Source organism: Pleurodeles waltl, chromosome 2_2, assembly GCF_031143425.1.
Source record: "Pleurodeles waltl isolate 20211129_DDA chromosome 2_2, aPleWal1.hap1.20221129, whole genome shotgun sequence".
NCBI classification, from domain to species: domain Eukaryota; kingdom Metazoa; phylum Chordata; class Amphibia; order Caudata; family Salamandridae; genus Pleurodeles; species Pleurodeles waltl.
This window is the reverse complement of record NC_090439.1, coordinates 775,068,958-775,086,821: the sequence shown is the minus strand read 5'-3', so window position 1 is coordinate 775,086,821 and position 17,864 is coordinate 775,068,958. Positions and strand designations below refer to the sequence as shown.

Sequence of the window (17,864 nt, the reverse complement as noted above, 5' to 3'; positions counted from 1 at the left end):
TGAGGAGTACTTTAAACTTTAAAAAGAAAAAAATCAACAACAGGATGTGCCCCAAAGACTTCAACTTCCTGTCCAGCAGGCTCCTCCCAGTGCACTGTCCATCTCCTGGTCACTTTTAAGTTGACTTCAAGCTGGAAGGGCACCTTTTGTCTCCTGGATTTACCATTGAATTCAAGGACTTTGTTGTATTTGAGATTTTGCAAGTAAGTTAAAAAACAGTTGTATAAGGGTGTTTTACAACTTGTTTGTTTGATAGCTGAAAAGTCACTTTTATTGATCTGTTAAAAACAAATAGGATATATAAAGGCATGGCACAGTGCAAGGAAAGAGTATTTAAAGTTTAAATCCCACAAAAGACTTATTTATTGCTCCAGGCAAACAAGTAACCTTAAACTTAGTCTCCATGCCTTCAACTAAGCAGGCAGCATGGTAGTCCGGGAAACAGCACACTGCACAGAGTTAATATAGTAGCAGTGCAGTCATGCCAGGGTGGTTCAGTCATTGCCTACACATAGTTCTTGCTACAGTAGTTACTCCTGGCGTAGGAGAGAGCAGCAGTGTACCGGGCAGAGAAGTTCTCTTCTTTGTTGAGGCAGGAGCAGCATAGCAGGCCACCCCCGAGAAGCAATGAGGCAGCAGAGGCCCAGCTAATATACAGGAATCCCCCAGCTCCCTCTTTTGGGCTTCAACCACCAGTGGGTTGTAGAAGTCACAAATAACTGAGTTTGCCAACCAGCAAACAGGGATCCATATCAGGACACCAGCAGTGATGAAGATGATGCCAGACAGCACACAGATCTTGGCCTTGGCATTCTCGTCCTCCACACATTTGGTGCACTTGGCACCAATAATGCAAGTGAACAAGCTTAGAATGGCAACAAGGATGGAGATGACAGTAAGGGTTCAGGTGGCCTGCAGGTCCTGAGGCAAGGCCAGCATGGAATTGAGGCCCTCCCGCATGATCTGAGCCACAACAATGCTGTTACCAATGAAGGGTGTGACCTTCCACATGGGTAATGTGCAAGTAATGATTGTGCCAATCAAACCAATCAATGCCAAGGCCATTCCGAGAATCTGGAGACCAGTGAAAGCCATCTTGGTTTGATGTCTAAGAGATAGAATCTGAAACAGCGGCTCTCTCTGCCCGGAACATTGGTTGATAGAGGGCATGCACCAGGATTGATCTATACTTTTATTTGATTTATTTTAGTGAGTGGCTTTAATTTGGTGCCTATATATAGTTTTACTTGTAATTTTTCTTCTATAAAGGAAAAATGTTTTACAGTTCAACACATTTTTTACCCTTGTTTTGTTTCGTAAATTTGCAATATTCATTTACTTCACTATGTTAATGTTAAGTGGACTAGTCTGCTAATGAAATAAGCCTTCCAGCTATAGGCCCAGTACTAGTCATGGGTGCGTGATGACACAACGGTTTGTGGTGTCTGTTGAACTGAGACACAACGGATGGCATTGGATTAAGTATATCAAAATGTTGTTTGGCTATATTTCATGTCTTTGTTCTGCAAACAGTGTATGGTGGGGTAATATTATACTTGCTGCCTTTGTATGAAATATGTTGTTGGACATTTTTTAGCCCCTTTAAATTTTGTTTTTGGGAATTACTGACTTAATCTGTTTTTTTCTCCTGTACTATTGCCTTTTTGTCTGGCCAGTGTGGGAGAGTGTTTGTCAAAGGCTGCCACATGTCTTTGTTCCCATGCCATGTGGCCAGGGGCTATTTTAGTATAGTCAATTATAGTTCTATAACTATATATGTTTTTTTGTTTTCTATTCATCTTGATTGTTGCTTGACCATGTGGCTGGTGGCCATTTTGTATAAGCCGCCAGTAGGCCTGCATGTGTTCTTCTTTGTTGTGATGGCCATGCCTCCTTGCTGGTTGTTGCTGTTTGACGATGTGGCTGGCGGCCATTTTGTGTAGGCAGCCAATGTGCTTTTAGGCATGCATGAGGCCTAGCAGGTCAGTGCTTATGACCAAATTACTGTATGAACAGTGTTTTATATTTTATTATATACTTTGTTTGTACTTTTACCTGCACCACTCCTTGCTTCCTAAATCACTGTAGTTGTTCATGGTAGTCCCCTTCCCTTGGTACATTTTTTAAAATAATTTGTTTCACAAACTCTATTTTATTTATAATAATAATAATAATAATAATAATAATAATAATAATAATAATAATAACAATGATGATAATAATAATAATAATAATAATAATAATAATAATAATTGTTATTATTATTATTATTATTATTATTATTATCTTAATAAATTACACTTTTTGATGTAATTTTTTATTATTTATTTTTTTAATTTTGTTTCCATTTCCTACATTAGCCCTATGTCTGCTGTAGGTGTAAGGCTGCACAACATTACATTATTTAAGGATTATTTGTCACCAGCACCTCTCTGAGTGCCACATGCCAACTTGATGCACATAAAGCTAACAGTTACATTCTGTATGTTGTAGTAGCTCTTTCTAATCCTTCCTGAGTGTACATGATAATGAAAGTTAATGTTGCTGTGGTTTTACAAATGGATACATTGTCCTTCTTGCATGTTTGCTTTTAGGTGCATGAAGAGAAAGAGACATCACTACAATATTCCTAGGCAGAAGTCCTGTGCGCGACGTGATGCATGACCACACTCATGACCACACAGATCTCACTTCAGCTTGTGAAGCTAAGTGTTACTGCAAACTGACAGCTTCAAGATGGCCCCCATAGAAAAGTGCTACCAAGAAAGCCGGCAGTGATAAGAACGAGCTTCCCACCGCTGGTATGCTGCGCTAGACATTTTTTGGGCAAAAATGTGTGCCTGCTGCATCGGTCTCTGGCTAGCAAGCTGGGAGCAGCACATCAGCTGCCCCATTTCAAGCCCATGTATGGCTTAGGGGCAACCTTTCTAGTCACAGCAACGCCGACGAGCAGTGACATTGACTTGGGCTTATCTTTTTCTCAAGTAGTACCCAATCGTTGCTGGAAATTCAGCCACAGCCAGCAACATCAGTTCCTCCCGAAGTGGGAGCACATGGGGATATTGAGCTTCATGCTGAGGAAGCCGAAGAAGCCCCTCTTTCACAAGATCCACTGTCTTCCGGATCTCTGCCATCTTCTTCAAGCTCCCCTTCTGATGATCAAGACTTCACTTGGATGCCACCTCAGTCTGAGACACACCAGGAGATGCAGGGAGTGAAAGGGAAGGTATCTTAAAGCCTTAGAGTTAAGCATAAAGGAGAGGAGGATGACAAGTCTTCCGACGAGCCAGTCATCATGGAAGTTAGCCCAGCCCCAGTGGAGTCCGACATTACCCCATCTTCTCAACCTGCGCTGAGGGATGTGGCACAGACACCACCACCTCCACTAGCTTTCATATTTACAAGCCCCCAGCTACAACCTACATTCACAGCCACCTCAATATATGTAGGTACTGCAGAGAGGCAAACATCATCAAAACAACACCCACCTACTGCCACTTCTTCCGACATTGGCAGTAGCACCAGTGACAGAAAGTTGCCAGTTTGGAACTTATTTACAGTTAGTGAAAAGGAGCCAAGCATTGCCATATGCTTCATTTGCCTGAGCAAGTTTTAGTTGGGGTAAGCTTGGTACACACTATGGTGGCCAAACAACCCATTTGAGAAAAAAACACACAATCCGCTGAGAGCCGCTCCTTAGTGGCCAAAAGCCTACAAGTGGTATTAGTGAAGGCAGGCAATCGGATCCGATCATGGAGGAAGGTGAAGAAGAGTGTGGCATTTTTGTTATACAAATCAGCTCAATCCCCAGCAGTGCAGTAGTACCTTCTCCTACACCAGTAACATTGCAGTGGCACAGGAAGACTCAGAGTCAGGTTGAAACACCAAGGCAAGAACATACAGCGGCTGCCCCCTGAGATGCACATTAAGCCTACCACCACCTTCTGCTTGGAAATCACCTGTATCAGTGGCACCAGTAAAGAAAAAAATCCAGGCTACTATTAACAGCATGTTTAGGCAGGATGGGGAGTACTGAGGCAACCACCCAATGGCACGTTTGTACAATTGGAAGCTGGCTAAAATGTTAGCCCTGGACTTACTCTCTTTTTTGTGTAAGGAGGGTTTTTTATAGCTTCTGTAGTGTCCATCTGCCTGAAATGCTAGGTTCCCAGTTGGACCTATTTAGCCAGAGTTACTCTTTTAGTATTACATCATGATTTTCTGGAATATGTTGGACAAGCTTTGCAGCAGAGTGCTGTCCACACATTCTACCTGATGACAGACATGTGGACCAGTTCACAAGCCACTGATTACATGTGCATCACTGCACTTTGGCTCTCTTTTGTGGGTACTAGAGAAATGATATCTGCAGGCATTGACACTGCCGAAATTTTTAATGGTGCTCGGAAGCAAGCAATGATACCTATGTTCCCCGTGGAGAAATCCCATACAGCTGCAAACATCTTGGATGACTTTAACAACAAAGTCTTTAAATGGCTGCCCCCAGAGAGCTTAACATTGGATTTGTTGACACGGTCAATGGCAGTAATATAGTTGAGGCCATGTCAGATGGTGGCTATTTCAAGGTCCTGTGTTTGGCGCACTGCATAAGCACCATTGTATAGGACTTTCTCAAAAATAACCCAGAGTCAGCAACTTACTATCCAGATGCAATGAAATCTGCACTTATTTCAGCCATTCTTTTAAAGTCTGCAAGCTGTTGAGGATTATCCAGCTTGCTAATGTAATGCCAGTTAAACCCCTCATACAGAAGGTGCCAACACTTTGGAATTAAATTCATTACAGGTTGCCACATCTGTTTAAGCAGTGCAGACTGATCTGGGCCAACCACCTAAGTTTGAGGACAAACTCTATTTCCCTGACTAGACCTGGACCACCCTAGAACTTTCTTCTTCCTACTATTGACAAACTGCTTTGAGATAAAAAAAAGGATATAACTAGCTGAGGGAACATTATTATTTTAGATTGTTTGATTCTATCTCAATGACTAATGAACTGCAACCGTTTTAGGCACATGTATAGTCGGATTGGAGTTGGATCAGTGTGCAGTGAAGAAGTCTCCCCACCTCCAAACTCACTTCAAGGAGATTTGAAAGACACTGCCTGCCTCCACTCTGTGCCTATCCTTCCTTTTTGTCCTCTAGCAGGGCTGCCCCAGATATTTGATTAACAATTTACTGGCCGATGTGTATTTTGTTTTGTGAATCAAAGAGGATCAGCAATGTATCTCCATGCTTGATTACTTGATTTGAACAGGTAAGGAATGCTATATGTCCCAACGAGTGATATGAGTGGATTCTTGTTTCAATGTTGAAGAATGGTTTCTGTGACTCAAGTCTAGTGGTGGCAGATAGTGAGAGTGGGGGTTTATTGTTTAACTATAATTTTTTCCTTCCCTTTGACACTTAGCGAGATTTGTTTGCTGATGGTTTCACACTGCTTTGTTTTCTGGTGCTTTGTCTTCTGGTTCACATTTGTCAAAGACCAGGCCAGTCCATTTAGCTAACAAACAAACACTACAGGTTGCTCTATCTCATTTGGGTTAGGAGACTATGGGGGTCATTACAACCCTGGCGGACGGTGTTAAAGGTGCGGCAATACCGCAAACAGGGCGGCGGACCAAAAAATGGAATTATGACCCTGGCGGAAACCGCCAACAAAGACAGCCACTTTAACACTCCAACCGCCAAGGCGGTACAGACAAGCAGTGTGGCGGTCACCGGCAACAGACAGGCGGAAGACAATGTATCGCCCACAGTATCACAACACACCAATCCGCCACCTTTTCCGGGGCGGATTCACCGTGGATAAAAACACGGCAGAAACAGCCATTTCAATGGGAAAAAGCTCACCTCAACACATCTCACGAGGAACGAGGACTCCATGGAGCCCGAATTACACATTCTACCGGCCCTTGTATTCGTACTCATCTACGAAGACCAACGCCGGCACGGGTGAAGACAACGGTGAGTACTTCACCTACAACAAAGGGGAGGCAAAAGTTAGGGGGACACACACGAAACACCCCCGCCCCCACCCTCGCATATTACAACACACACACCAATGCATGTACAAAAATCACAGTAACAACCCGCAACCCCCCCGGAAGAATGCTAAGACAAAACAAAATCAGTCCAAACATTGTAATGTATCAATACACATGTGTCAAAAATATACAGATATTTTATAAAATCAGTCAGAAATATATACATTACGAGAAGTAGTGCAGAAATGCACATATCAATGTCCGTGCACCACTAGTCTAAAAAAGCATGGGCGAGGCCCACAATAGATACCTGTCCACAATCGGAGAGAACACTGCTGGGGCATCAGAAAGAAATACTACAGGCACCTCAGGGGGAAGGGAATGGGGTGCACATCAGCCGGATGAGTGCAAAGCCAGATCCACGACGGGGCTCCATGCCCATTGATGTATCCTGGGAAGTGCAAAGCCAGAGTCTCTCAAGTCTCTACAGTGGGTGGGTTGCCCACTGTACCATCCTGGGGAGTGCAAAGCCACAGTCTCTCAAGTATCTACAGTGGGTGGCTTGCCCACTGTACCATCCTGGGGAGTGCAAAGCCACAGTCTCTCAAGTCTCTACAGTGGGTGGGTTGCCCACTGTACCATCCTGGGGAGTGCAAAGCCACAGTCTCTCAAGTCTCTACAGTGGGTGGGTTGCCCACTGTACCATCCTGGGGAGTGGAAAGCCACAGTATCGCAAGTAGATAACAGCCTCCACTGGCTCTGGAGGGGGACTGGTGCCCAGACTGGATTAGTCTCCCAGTGAAAGTTCCTGTCCCGTCACTGTCCCAGCTGCACATGGGATAACGATGCTTGATGTGGCGGTCTTTTCATTCTTCCCCGGTGCATACCCTGTTCAGCGGTGCTTTGCCATGGCGGTCTCTGGGCTGTTCAGCGGTGCTTTGCCATGGCGGTCTCTGGACTGTTCAGCGGTGCTTTGCCATGGCAGTTCTGGACTGTTCAGCGGTGCTTTGCCATGGCGTCTCTGGACTGTTCAGCGGTGCTTTGCCATGGCGGTTCTGGACTGTTCAGCGGTGCTTTGCCATGGCGGTCTTTGGACTGTTCAGCGGTGCTTTGCCATGGCGGTCTCTGGACTGTTCAGCGGTGCTTTGCCATGGCGGTTCTGGACTGTTCAGCGGTGCTTTGCCATGGCGGTCTCTGGACTGTTCAGCGGTGCTTTGCCATGGCGGTCTCTGGACTGTTCAGCAGTGCTTTGCCATGGTGGTCTCTGGACTGTTCAGCGGTGCTTTGCCATGGCGGTCTCTGGACTGTTCAGTGGTGCTTTGCCATGGCGGTTCTGGACTGTTCAGCAGTGCTTTGCCATGGCGGTCTCTGGACTGTTCAGCGGTGCTTTGCCATGGCGGTCTCTGGAACGGGCATTGGTGTGTGGCATGACGTTCCCTGGACTGGGCATTGGTGTGTGGCATGACGTTCCCTGGACTGGGCATTGGTGGGTGGCATGACGTTCCCTCATAGCCCAGCGGGGCTGTGGCAGCTGGGGCCCTCCTGTGCACTGACTCCGGAGGTGGTCTCCTGACGAGTGAGGATACATGGGCCCTCCTGGGCACTGACTCCGGAGGTGGCGGTGGTCTCCTGACCTGTGAAGATACTTGGGCCCTCCTGGGCAATGACTTCGGCGGTAGTCTCCTGACCAGTGACAATACTTGGGCCCTCCTGGGCACTGACTCCGGCGGTGGTCTCCTGACCAGTGACGATACTTGGGCCCTCCTGGGCACTGACTCCGGTGGTGGTCTCCTGACCAGTGACGATACTTGGGCCCTCCTGGGCAATGACTCTGGCGGTGGTCTCCGGACCAGTGGCGACGGTGCTGGCGGTGGCGTCTCGACCGCCGGGAAGGATGCTGCCCTTCTCCGCCGTGATGCTCACAACAGGCTGTGCAGACTTCCTCTGGCCCTTCCCCACCTTTGGAGGAGTCACAGCTGACTCTGCAATCCCCTTGGGACCCTTGTGAGTTGTTTTGCCTCCAGGAGTCTTCACAGGGTCCTGTCGGCCACTTTCCAATTTCAGAGCCTTTACAGGGGGTGGGCTGCCAGTGCCTTGGCTCCGGGTCACACTGCCTGCCCTGGTGGCCGGTGCACTCCACACACCTTGAACACGCACCACTGGTATTGGAGGCTTTTTGGCGGAGGTGCTACGACGGGACTGATGAATTTGAGGGGGGGTGGGGGCAAAAAGGTAAACTTTACAGAGGGACAGTTTCTGACGAACACTGGGATGGGTAGTTGGAGGGGGCCTGGGAGTGGAGGAAGAGGAGGTGGTTGTAGGAGGTGTCACTTTAGGTGTTTTGGGTGCAGGTGCAGGTACTGGAGGATGTCGTGAGGTGGATGGATGTTGGGTGTGTGGGTGCTCGCGTTTGTGTACTTTGGAAGGGGGCGTCACAGACACACTGGGAGAGGACACAGGGGACGTGTAAATGGGAGTGGAGGTGGTGAGTGCAGGTGAGTGGGGTGTGGTGCTGGGTGTTCTGGTGTGAGTCCTGGTGCCTGTAGATGTAGTGCATGCAGGTGAGAGTGTAGATGACACTGGAAGGGAGGAGGGAGAAGAGGAGTAGGGGGACACAGTGGAGGCAGTGGATGTTGCTGTGCCTGTATGTGGGTGATGCTTGCGTGAGTGCCTGTGGGTTTTGTGGTGCCTATGTTTGCTTGAGCTTCCCTTGTGTGTTGACTTGTGTGCATGCTGGTCTGTAGGTGTGCTTGGGATGGGCTGGGATTCAGGGGAATGGGTCTGGGTGGAGGAGGTTGGAGGGGGGAGGCTAGACACAGGGACAATGGCTGCCATCAGTGCTGAGGCCAAAGATTGCAGGGTTCGCTGATGGGCAGCCTGACCAGAATAAATGCCCTCCAGAAATGCATTACTGTGTTGCAACTCTCTTTCTACACCCTGGATGGCATTCACAATGGTAGACTGCCCAACAGTGAGTGACCTGAGGAGGTCAATGGCCTCCTCACTGAGGGCAGCAGGGGTGACTGGGGCAGGGCCTAAGGTGCCTGGGGCGAAGGTGATGCCCACCCTCCTGGGTGAGCGGGCACGGGGCGAACGCTGAGGGGCTGCTGGGAGGGCGGTGCTGGTAGGGGAGGTGGTGGCTGTACCAGTAGAAGTGGGGCGCACAGATGGTGCCGCCACCACAAGGGAGCTCCCATCGGCGGACGAGTCTGTGTCGCTGCTTGGTGATCCGGTGGCCGACGTGAAGCTCCCCTCGCCCTCCATCCCACTGGTGCATTCTGAGTCCGTAGTGTGGCCCTCCATGGCCATGTGGGATGCAGCTCCCTCGTGCTCCGGTGCCACTGTACCTCCGCCTGATGATGCTGATGCACAAAAGATCAGCGAAAGCACAAAAAGGGGGGGGGTGGGACAGAAGAAGAACAGGTTGAGTGCATGGCATACCGCTACCGTTGGTGGACAAGACAGACACAGCAGCCCCCTGCACTACGCCGTGCTCCTGGCCTCTGCAGATGCAATTCCTGGGATCTGGCCTACATGGCTATGCTGGACATCTGCACACATGGATGCCACAGGGGCATCTATAATTGTACTTGTCACTCTACTGCGGTGTTGTTGAGTGCCACATGGGCTGCATTACAGAGGGGCCTAGTCTACGTATTTCTGGCTGGCCTAGGTATACCCAAAGGCCTCCTCCCCCACCCAGACCCCTCCACTGCACGCAAAGTCCACAGAATGTTGTTGTACTCACCCCCTTGTGTCTGCTGTAATGCCCTCAAGCGCCCATCCTACTCAGGGTAGGCCACCACCAGGATCCGGAACATCAGGGGGGTCATGGTGCGACGGGCACCCCTCCCACGTTGGGAGGCCATCCCCAGCTGAGCCTCCGCCGTCTTCTTGCTGCAGCGGCGAATGTCCTCCCATCTTTTACGGCAGTGGGTGCCCCGTCTCTGGTGGGCCCCCAGGGTCCGGACGTCCTTGGCGATTGCACGCCAAATGTCCCTCTTCTGGTGGGTGCTGACCTACATGACATGCACAAGGGAAGATGAGAAGTCATTACCAACTGCACCGTCGATGTGAGTGGACCCCCTCACTACTCCAGCCATGTGGCACATTCATTCACATGCATTAATGTTCCCTGAACTCTGCCCCCTTCCCTCTTACAACCAGCCCTCTCCACCCAGGCCTAGCCCATACAACGTGCTCCCTGTTTACTAACCTGTTGGTCTGGAGGACCGTAGAGTAGCGTGTACTGGGGGAGGACCCCGTCTACCAGTTTCTCCAACTCCTGAGCAGTGAAGGCAGGGGCCCTTTCCCCAGATGCAGCAGCCATTGTCTCTTCCAGACCGAGGTCACAGCAGCACTTGCAGTGTAGGTCCTCTCCTGTCGAAGATCAGGTATCTAGTGATAGAACAGATAGAAAATGGCGGTCACGTCCGCGGCGGTGACGTCCACGGCAGTGCGTATCATCAACGCCGGCATACCTGTTCATTGGCTCCTGGGACCCATAGGGTCCTATGTTAACCAATGCAGCATTGCGCCGCGGTCTACGACCGCCTACCGCGACGGTGTGCAACGCCAACGCTGTTACCCCACATTCCCATTGTCCCAGTTTAGAGGTCAGGCAGCCGCCATTTCAGGGGCCCACATGGCTTCATTTACTTCTGCGTCACACATAGCTGGGCCTACACTCAACACACATACAGGAAGGGTTTTGTGTTTGGTGTCATCTTCTGTGTAACTGTGGCTACATACCTGCAAAAAAATTTACTTGATCGTCGCTGTTGTCCTTCCTAGGCGCCGTCAGCTGGGACATTTGAGAAGATGTCGGAATCCTCCGGTGTACCGACCGCTGGTGGACCTGTTGACAATGGAGGAACGACATGTAATTGTGACCTACAGGTTTGACCGTGCCACAATCCAGGAACTATGTACCCAGTTGGAGCCAGACCTGATGTCACCAATCAGCCATCCCACTGGAATCCCCCCTGACATGCAGGTGCTGTCAGTGCTCCATTTCCTTGCAAGTGGGTCATTTCAGACAACAGTGGCCATGGCATCAGGGATGTCCCAGCCCATGTTTTCCAACGTCTTGTCCAGAGTGTTGTCTGCCTTGCTGAAACACGTAAGGAGATACATCATTTTCCCTGAGGTGGAGGACTTGCTTACAGTGAAATGTGACTTCTATGGCCTTGGACATATCCCCAACGTCATTGGTGCCGGATTAGGAGGGTGATCGAGCGCACCTTCGACCTCCTGAAGGCCAGGTTCAGGTGCCTCCATATGACAGGTGGTTCCCTATTCTACTCACCGAAGAAGGTGTGCCAGATCATCATCGCCTGCTCGTTGCTTCACAATCTTGCTTTGCGACGCCAGGTACCTTTTCTGCAGGAGGATGGTCCAGATGAGGGTGTTGTGGCAGCTGTGGAGCCTGTGGAGCCTGTGGACAGTGATGAGGAGGAAGCTGAGGAAGAAGACAACGACAACAGAGAGTCAGTCATACAGCAATATTTCCAGTGACACACAGGTGAGAACATTTTCATTTTTACCATTACATTCACTGTCACACGTCTTCCTCTATCCTGTGTGTAATTTCATGGGATTATTTTGTAACTGAGTTGTTTCTTTCCATTACGGTTTCACAGGTGTGGTTACCAACGTGTGTCATCTGCTTGCATCCTTCAAGGACTTGTGATGTGTGACATTGGTATGTTGCCTTTACATCTAACAACGCATTTTGACACTGTCATAGATATTACATTTTACCAAATCATGCACTGACTCAAGATTGTTTTGTGTTTCAAGGTTGTTTATTGAAGTGCTCAAAAAAGGAGGGGAGTTGTAAAATGGTGATGGGTGATGGCGGAGGAATGTCCATGGCAGAGTCCAGTCCATTAGTCTCACAGGTGCACTGCCCATATGGGCATAGGAAGTGGAGCTGGGGCAGTTCAAGTATGGACAGGGTAACAAAGTGGGACAGTGGGGGTACAATCAGGGTGGTCTCATTTCCTGGCGGGGGTCTTGCCATCTTGCTCTGTCCTGTTCCTGGCTCTCAGGGACCGCTTGCGTGGTGGTTTTCCGTCTGCAGGGGATGGGCTGCTGGTGTGGTGGTCCTGTGGCGGGGCGTCCTGTCCACTAGCGCCGGCGGAGGTGGTGGGAAGTTCATCGTCCATGCTAGTGTCAGGGGCCCCTTGTAGTGACACTGTGTCCCTCAAGGTCTGCTGTATGTCCTTCAGTACCCCTACGATGGTGCCCAAGGCGGAGCTGATGGTCCTGAGCTCCTCCCTGAACCCCAAATACTGGTCCTCCTACAGGCGCTGGGTCTCCTGAAACTTGACCAGGACCGTCGCCATCGTCTCCTGGGAGTGGTGATATGCTCCCATGATGGAGGAGAGGGCCTTGTGGAGAGTGGGTTCCCTTGGCCTGTCTGCCCCCTGTCGCACAGCAGCCCTCCCAGTTCCCCTGTGTTCCTGGGCCTCCGTCCCCTGGACCGTGTGCCCACTACCACTGCCCCCAGGTCCCTGTTGTTGTTGGGGTGGTGGGTTATCCTGGGTTCCCATATTTACAAGCCCCCAGCTGCAACCTACATTCACAGCCACCTCAATATATGTAGGTACTGCAGAGAGGCAAACATCATCAAAACAACACCCACCTACTGCCACTTCTTCCGACATTGGCAGTAGCACCAGTGACAGAAAGTTGCCAGTTTGGAACTTATTTACAGTTAGTGAAAAGGAGCCAAGCATTGCCATATGCTTCATTTGCCTGAGCAAGTTTTAGTTGGGGTAAGCTTGGTACACACTATGGTGGCCAAACAACCCATTTGAGAAAAAAAGACACAATCCGCTGAGAGCCGCTCCTTAGTGGCCAAAAGCCTACAAGTGGTATTAGTGAAGGCAGGCAATCGGATCCGATCATGGAGGAAGGTGAAGAAGAGTGTGGCATTTTTGTTATACAAATCAGCTCAATCCCCAGCAGTGCAGTAGTACCTTCTCCTACACCAGTAACATTGCAGTGGCACAGGAAGACTCAGAGTCAGGTTGAAACACCAAGGCAAGAACATACAGCGGCTGCCCCCTGAGATGCACATTAAGCCTACCACCACCTTCTGCTTGGAAATCACCTGTATCACCTGAACCCGCTGATTGACCTGTCCTGGGTACGGAGGATTGGTCCCGCTGGGTGGGTAGGTGCTGTGCTGGTGTTACCAGAGGGTGGAAGGTCAGTGTTGAGCTGTGCCTGTGCAAGGGAAACCGACAGTCCCAAGGCCCACGATGGTCCGGGCTGGTCATCAGGCTCCAATAGGGCAGAGCTGCTATCGTCACTGTGGGCCTCTTCTGTGGGTGGAGTGGAGTTGTCTGGACCCTCTGTTGTGGTGACGGTCCTTCGTGTTCCTGCAGGGGCATAAGAGCATGATTATAGCATGTGTGTGTGTGATGGTGTGCAATGGGTGGGTGTTTGTGTACCCCAGTGCAAGCATTCCTGTGTGGGGGCTTGTGTGATGATGGTTAGGGGGTTGTACTGGGTATGTGCAGTGGGCATGCTTAGGTGATGGGTGTCCATGCTTAGTTGTGTCATGCAGGGCTTGGTGTTCGGATGTGTAGTTTGTGTTATTAGGAAATTAGGGAGGAGTTTGGGTGATAGGGGAGGGTGTGAGGGTGGGGGTGTGTGATAGCATGCAGGTAGAGTGGGGGATATGATAGTTAAGATTTGACTTACCAGTGTCCATTCCTCCACTGACTCCTCCGAGGCCCTCTGGATGCATGATGGTCAAGACTTGCTCCTCCCATGTTGTTAGGTGTGGGGGAGGAGGTGGGGGTCCGCCGCCAGTCCGCTGAACCGTGATGTTGTGCCTGGAGACCGTTGAACGCACCTTCCCCCGTAGGTCGTTCCACCTCTTGCTGATGTCGTCCCGATTTCTTTGGTTCTGTCCCACAGCGTTGACCCTGTCCACTATTCTTCGCCATAGCTCCATCTTCCTGCCTATGGATGTGTGCTGCACCTGTGAGCCAAATAGCTGTGGCTCTACCCGGACAATTTCCTCCACCATGACCCTGAGCTCCTCCTCTGAAAAGCGGGGGTGTCTTTGGCGTGCCATGGGGTGGTGTGTGTGATATGTGGGGCGGTGTGAATGTTGATGTGTGGTGATGTGTAGTGGTGTGTGGTGTTTTGTGCGTGGATGTTGTGTGGGTGATGGTGTTGTGTGCCTCTGTATATTGAGGTTGTCTTTGTTGTTCTGTCTCTCTGGCCTTCGTCTCTGATTTTTGGTCGTAGGGGTTTGTGGGTGATGTGGGTGTGTGTTTTATATAGTATTGGGTGTGTGGGAGTGTTGTTTGTATGTGTATCAGGTGTGCGTATTTGGAATTGTCCAATGTGGCGGTGTTTTGGAGATGTGTGTGTATTTTGAGCGCGGCAGTGTGTACCGCCAATGGAATACCACGGTTCAAAGACCGCCACGTGGATTCGTAGGTCGTAATAGCATGGGCGTGTTTCTGTTGCCGTGGAGGTGGAGGTGGAGGTTTTGTTTTCGCCAGTTTAACACTGACCTTTGGTGTGGCGGACTTGTGTGGGTGTCTGACTTTCGGCAGATTCCGTGATGTGTGTCATAATAGCTGTGGCGGAATTCCGCGGCCGGTGTATTGGCGGTCTTCTGCACATCGGTAAGCGGCTTTTACCGCCAATGTTGTAATGACCCCCTATGACTCTCAGAAGCAGTTGGTATGGAGTTGGACATAATCTTTAATAAGAGTCTGGAGGATTATGGAAGAACTCAGAGTATGAATTGACAAGTAAAGCAACTGCCAGAAGAAGGAAGTTATCAACTTCATGGAAATGAACATGGATGATGATGAGTCTAAGAGGACCATTCCAACCTGTGTACTGGTGGTGAGAGGCGAGTTGATTACTTGATTTGGGAAATGAAATGCTTCTGTGTGTGTGTGCTGGATACTTAAAATTGAAACTATGTAGTAGAGTGTTTTTGAAGGTAACTGGAGGAGACAGACATGTGGTGGATGATTTCACACCATCTACATGTTGTAGGTTAAGGTTAATGTCATGATGATTATAACAGTTGCAAGTTTGATCATCTCGATATATGCAGCCACTTTTCTGTGATTGTTGTAATTGCTCTTTTAATTTATCACACATCAGTCATAAGATGAATGCTTGCAAAGGACTTTATCCTTGCTTTGCTACCTCTGAGACTTCTTATTACACTACTCCTCATGAAGCTTGCCTTTCATTCTATCCTTCATGATTCTTTAATATCATTATAATCATTTCTGTTTTACAATCCACAGGCCTTCTCTTCTCCTGCACCATAACAGTTCTGCTTCCTTTATCGACCGCTTCAGACTGGCACCCAAAAAGATTGACTGGTCAATACAAGAACAATGTAGATGCACCACCCTATTTGGCAATACAGATCAATATATTTTTTCTTTCAATAATCTTTTTTAAGAACTGTGTGTGTTAGCTTCACCTCAAAATTATTTATATCTACTATTTTTCAAATGTAGGTGACAAACAATTTTAGATAAATAACAACTTGAGTCTCACTGGGGCTGATAGAATGTAAAGTTAATTGTGTCATGAATACTCATTTATTTTTTCTATTCCTCCCACAACAGGTTGCTGATCATTTCCCAGGTAAATATTGTGTTTGTGTAGTGTTTGCATTTTTGTCACACCATTCCCTAAATTCCGTTCCCATCCATTCATCAAATTCCTAACCCTCTTCCCCCGGGCTGTGTGATTTATTGAGGATTTACCTAATAATTTACACCATTGATTAATCACACACTTGGTTGGGCAGATGTGGTAGAAGCAATGCCAAATCAGTGTACAGGATCTTCATTTGAGTTCACCTAGCTGGAGTGGGACCTCGTTTCCGATCCCTTAACTGTTAGTGTGCAAGCATGCTACTACTACACCACCATGGCACCTTGAGAAACCATGCAGCCCTTGCTTCATCTATTCGGGTAAGAGAACACTGTTGTACTTTTAGTTTAGGCAATATAATTGGTAATGGAAAATCTCTCCCCCCACTCCTTATGCAGACACTAGGAGAGCAGTAGGAGAAGGTTACCTAACAGCATAATTAATTGTTATACACTATCAGCAGATTTTAAAACATGCTGCACTTAAAGGAAACAGTGCGAAGTAAAACACCCCAAAAAAGATTTTAGACATAAACAACGACAAATAAATATATATTAACCCCGTCCCTCAAAACAAGAATAGAAACCCATACCTTCCACCTATAACTGGCCCACCACTATCCCCAAACAAATCTCCTTTTTCACAACCAATGTCTAAAAAAACTATGTCCAACTGTCCATTAATAAAAGAAAACAAAATGCAAAAGTCCTGGTCCCAAAAAAACAATTCCCAACCTCTCCACCCACAACAAGTCCCACCTACCAAAATAAAAAGTTAAAAAGGGGCAGAAGAGGGCACTAACAGTCAGCCTGGAGTGCTCCCTCATGCATGCCCGCCTGGCTTCTATTTGTGCCAGCCTTCTAAGGACGCAGCATTGGAAAACTGTGTTTGGGTATCAATAATTACATGGCGGTGGGCAGCTGCCCTAGAACTGCAGCGCTGGTATTAAACATAGGCTGGAGACACTGGGGGCTGGCTGGAGCCCTGAACATTGACAGTGACTGCTGCTGCTGCCTCCTCTTCCTCCTCGAGGCCCATCAGCCGCTGATGTTCTGCCCTGGTGGCCTCCAGCTTCTTCCGCCACAGCCGGGCTGCTATTTCCTGCTATGATGGTGGACCATCAAAAATAGCTATATCAAGAAAGAAAAAAGAGAAATTGTAAACAACGTTCTGAGCAAAACACATGTTTAAAATCATGTTGTGGCACGCTAGCAGCACATTTGCTGGTCACCTCAGGCCATTCAATTTTGAGATGATTAGAGTCACAGCCAATATGTATACAAGTATTCTTCTCTCTCCTGTTGTGCTCAATTAATGGTGGCATGCTAGCTCAGCTGGCACCCTAGCCATACTTGTTACTGTCTGCAGTTGGGACAGCTGTACTAGAAAATTATCTTATTCCAATGGCCCTGTTCTTCTACTAAATAAATGCCTTTCAATTGTACCCAGACTACAAGGTCGAGGAATACTAAGAATGAAACACTCCACATAGTATAATAAAATCAATCATGCAGACATCCTGCCTGTCATAAGTAGATGATGGGAAATGCAAAGTACTGCAATACAGGGAAACAATTAAGGAATGGGATATATATATATATGTACATACTGTATTTTGCACATTCGTCGATGACCATCCCATCCATGAAACTCAAGGCACTTATTTAGTCCCATCATACTCATTGTCCTCATCACCCTTCTCCACCACACTTGGTAATAACTACTCTTTTCCCAAAAAATACATTTCCTTTGCAGTAAGGAAAGGAATCTTCCAAACTTACTCAACTACAGGGTAAGGTAGAGGGGATTAGGCTGGGTAGGGGGAGTATGCGCTTTTCTGATCAATTCATCATCATGTGCCTAAGGTTTGGCTAGTAGTGTGAGTCACTGTGGATGGCAAATGCTGAATGGGAAAAATGTTAAAAGAAGTTAATCTGTTATGGAAGCCATAATGAATTATATTTATATATCACTTGGCTAGAAAAATGTGACACAAGCAAAGAATTATTTTTTTATATTTTTCGGAAGACTGGGACAGAACTTAAGAAAGATTCAAGGAGTGAAGTACTAAGAAGTGACTGAGTGAGTGGGCACTGGGAGGTAAGGGAAACACACCTTGCTTTTGCGTTGCCTTGCATTGAAAACTGCTTGATAAACTAACCTAACTTAAGTAACTTAAGTAGACAGATGCTCATTG

General features: G+C 48.2%; 1 pseudogene; it reads right to left on the bottom strand.

The window, feature by feature from the left end:
* Positions 1–505: 505 nt before the first annotated feature.
* On the bottom strand, positions 506–1,095 carry LOC138273997 (claudin-6-like; annotated as a pseudogene).
* Positions 1,096–17,864: the final 16,769 nt, after the last annotated feature.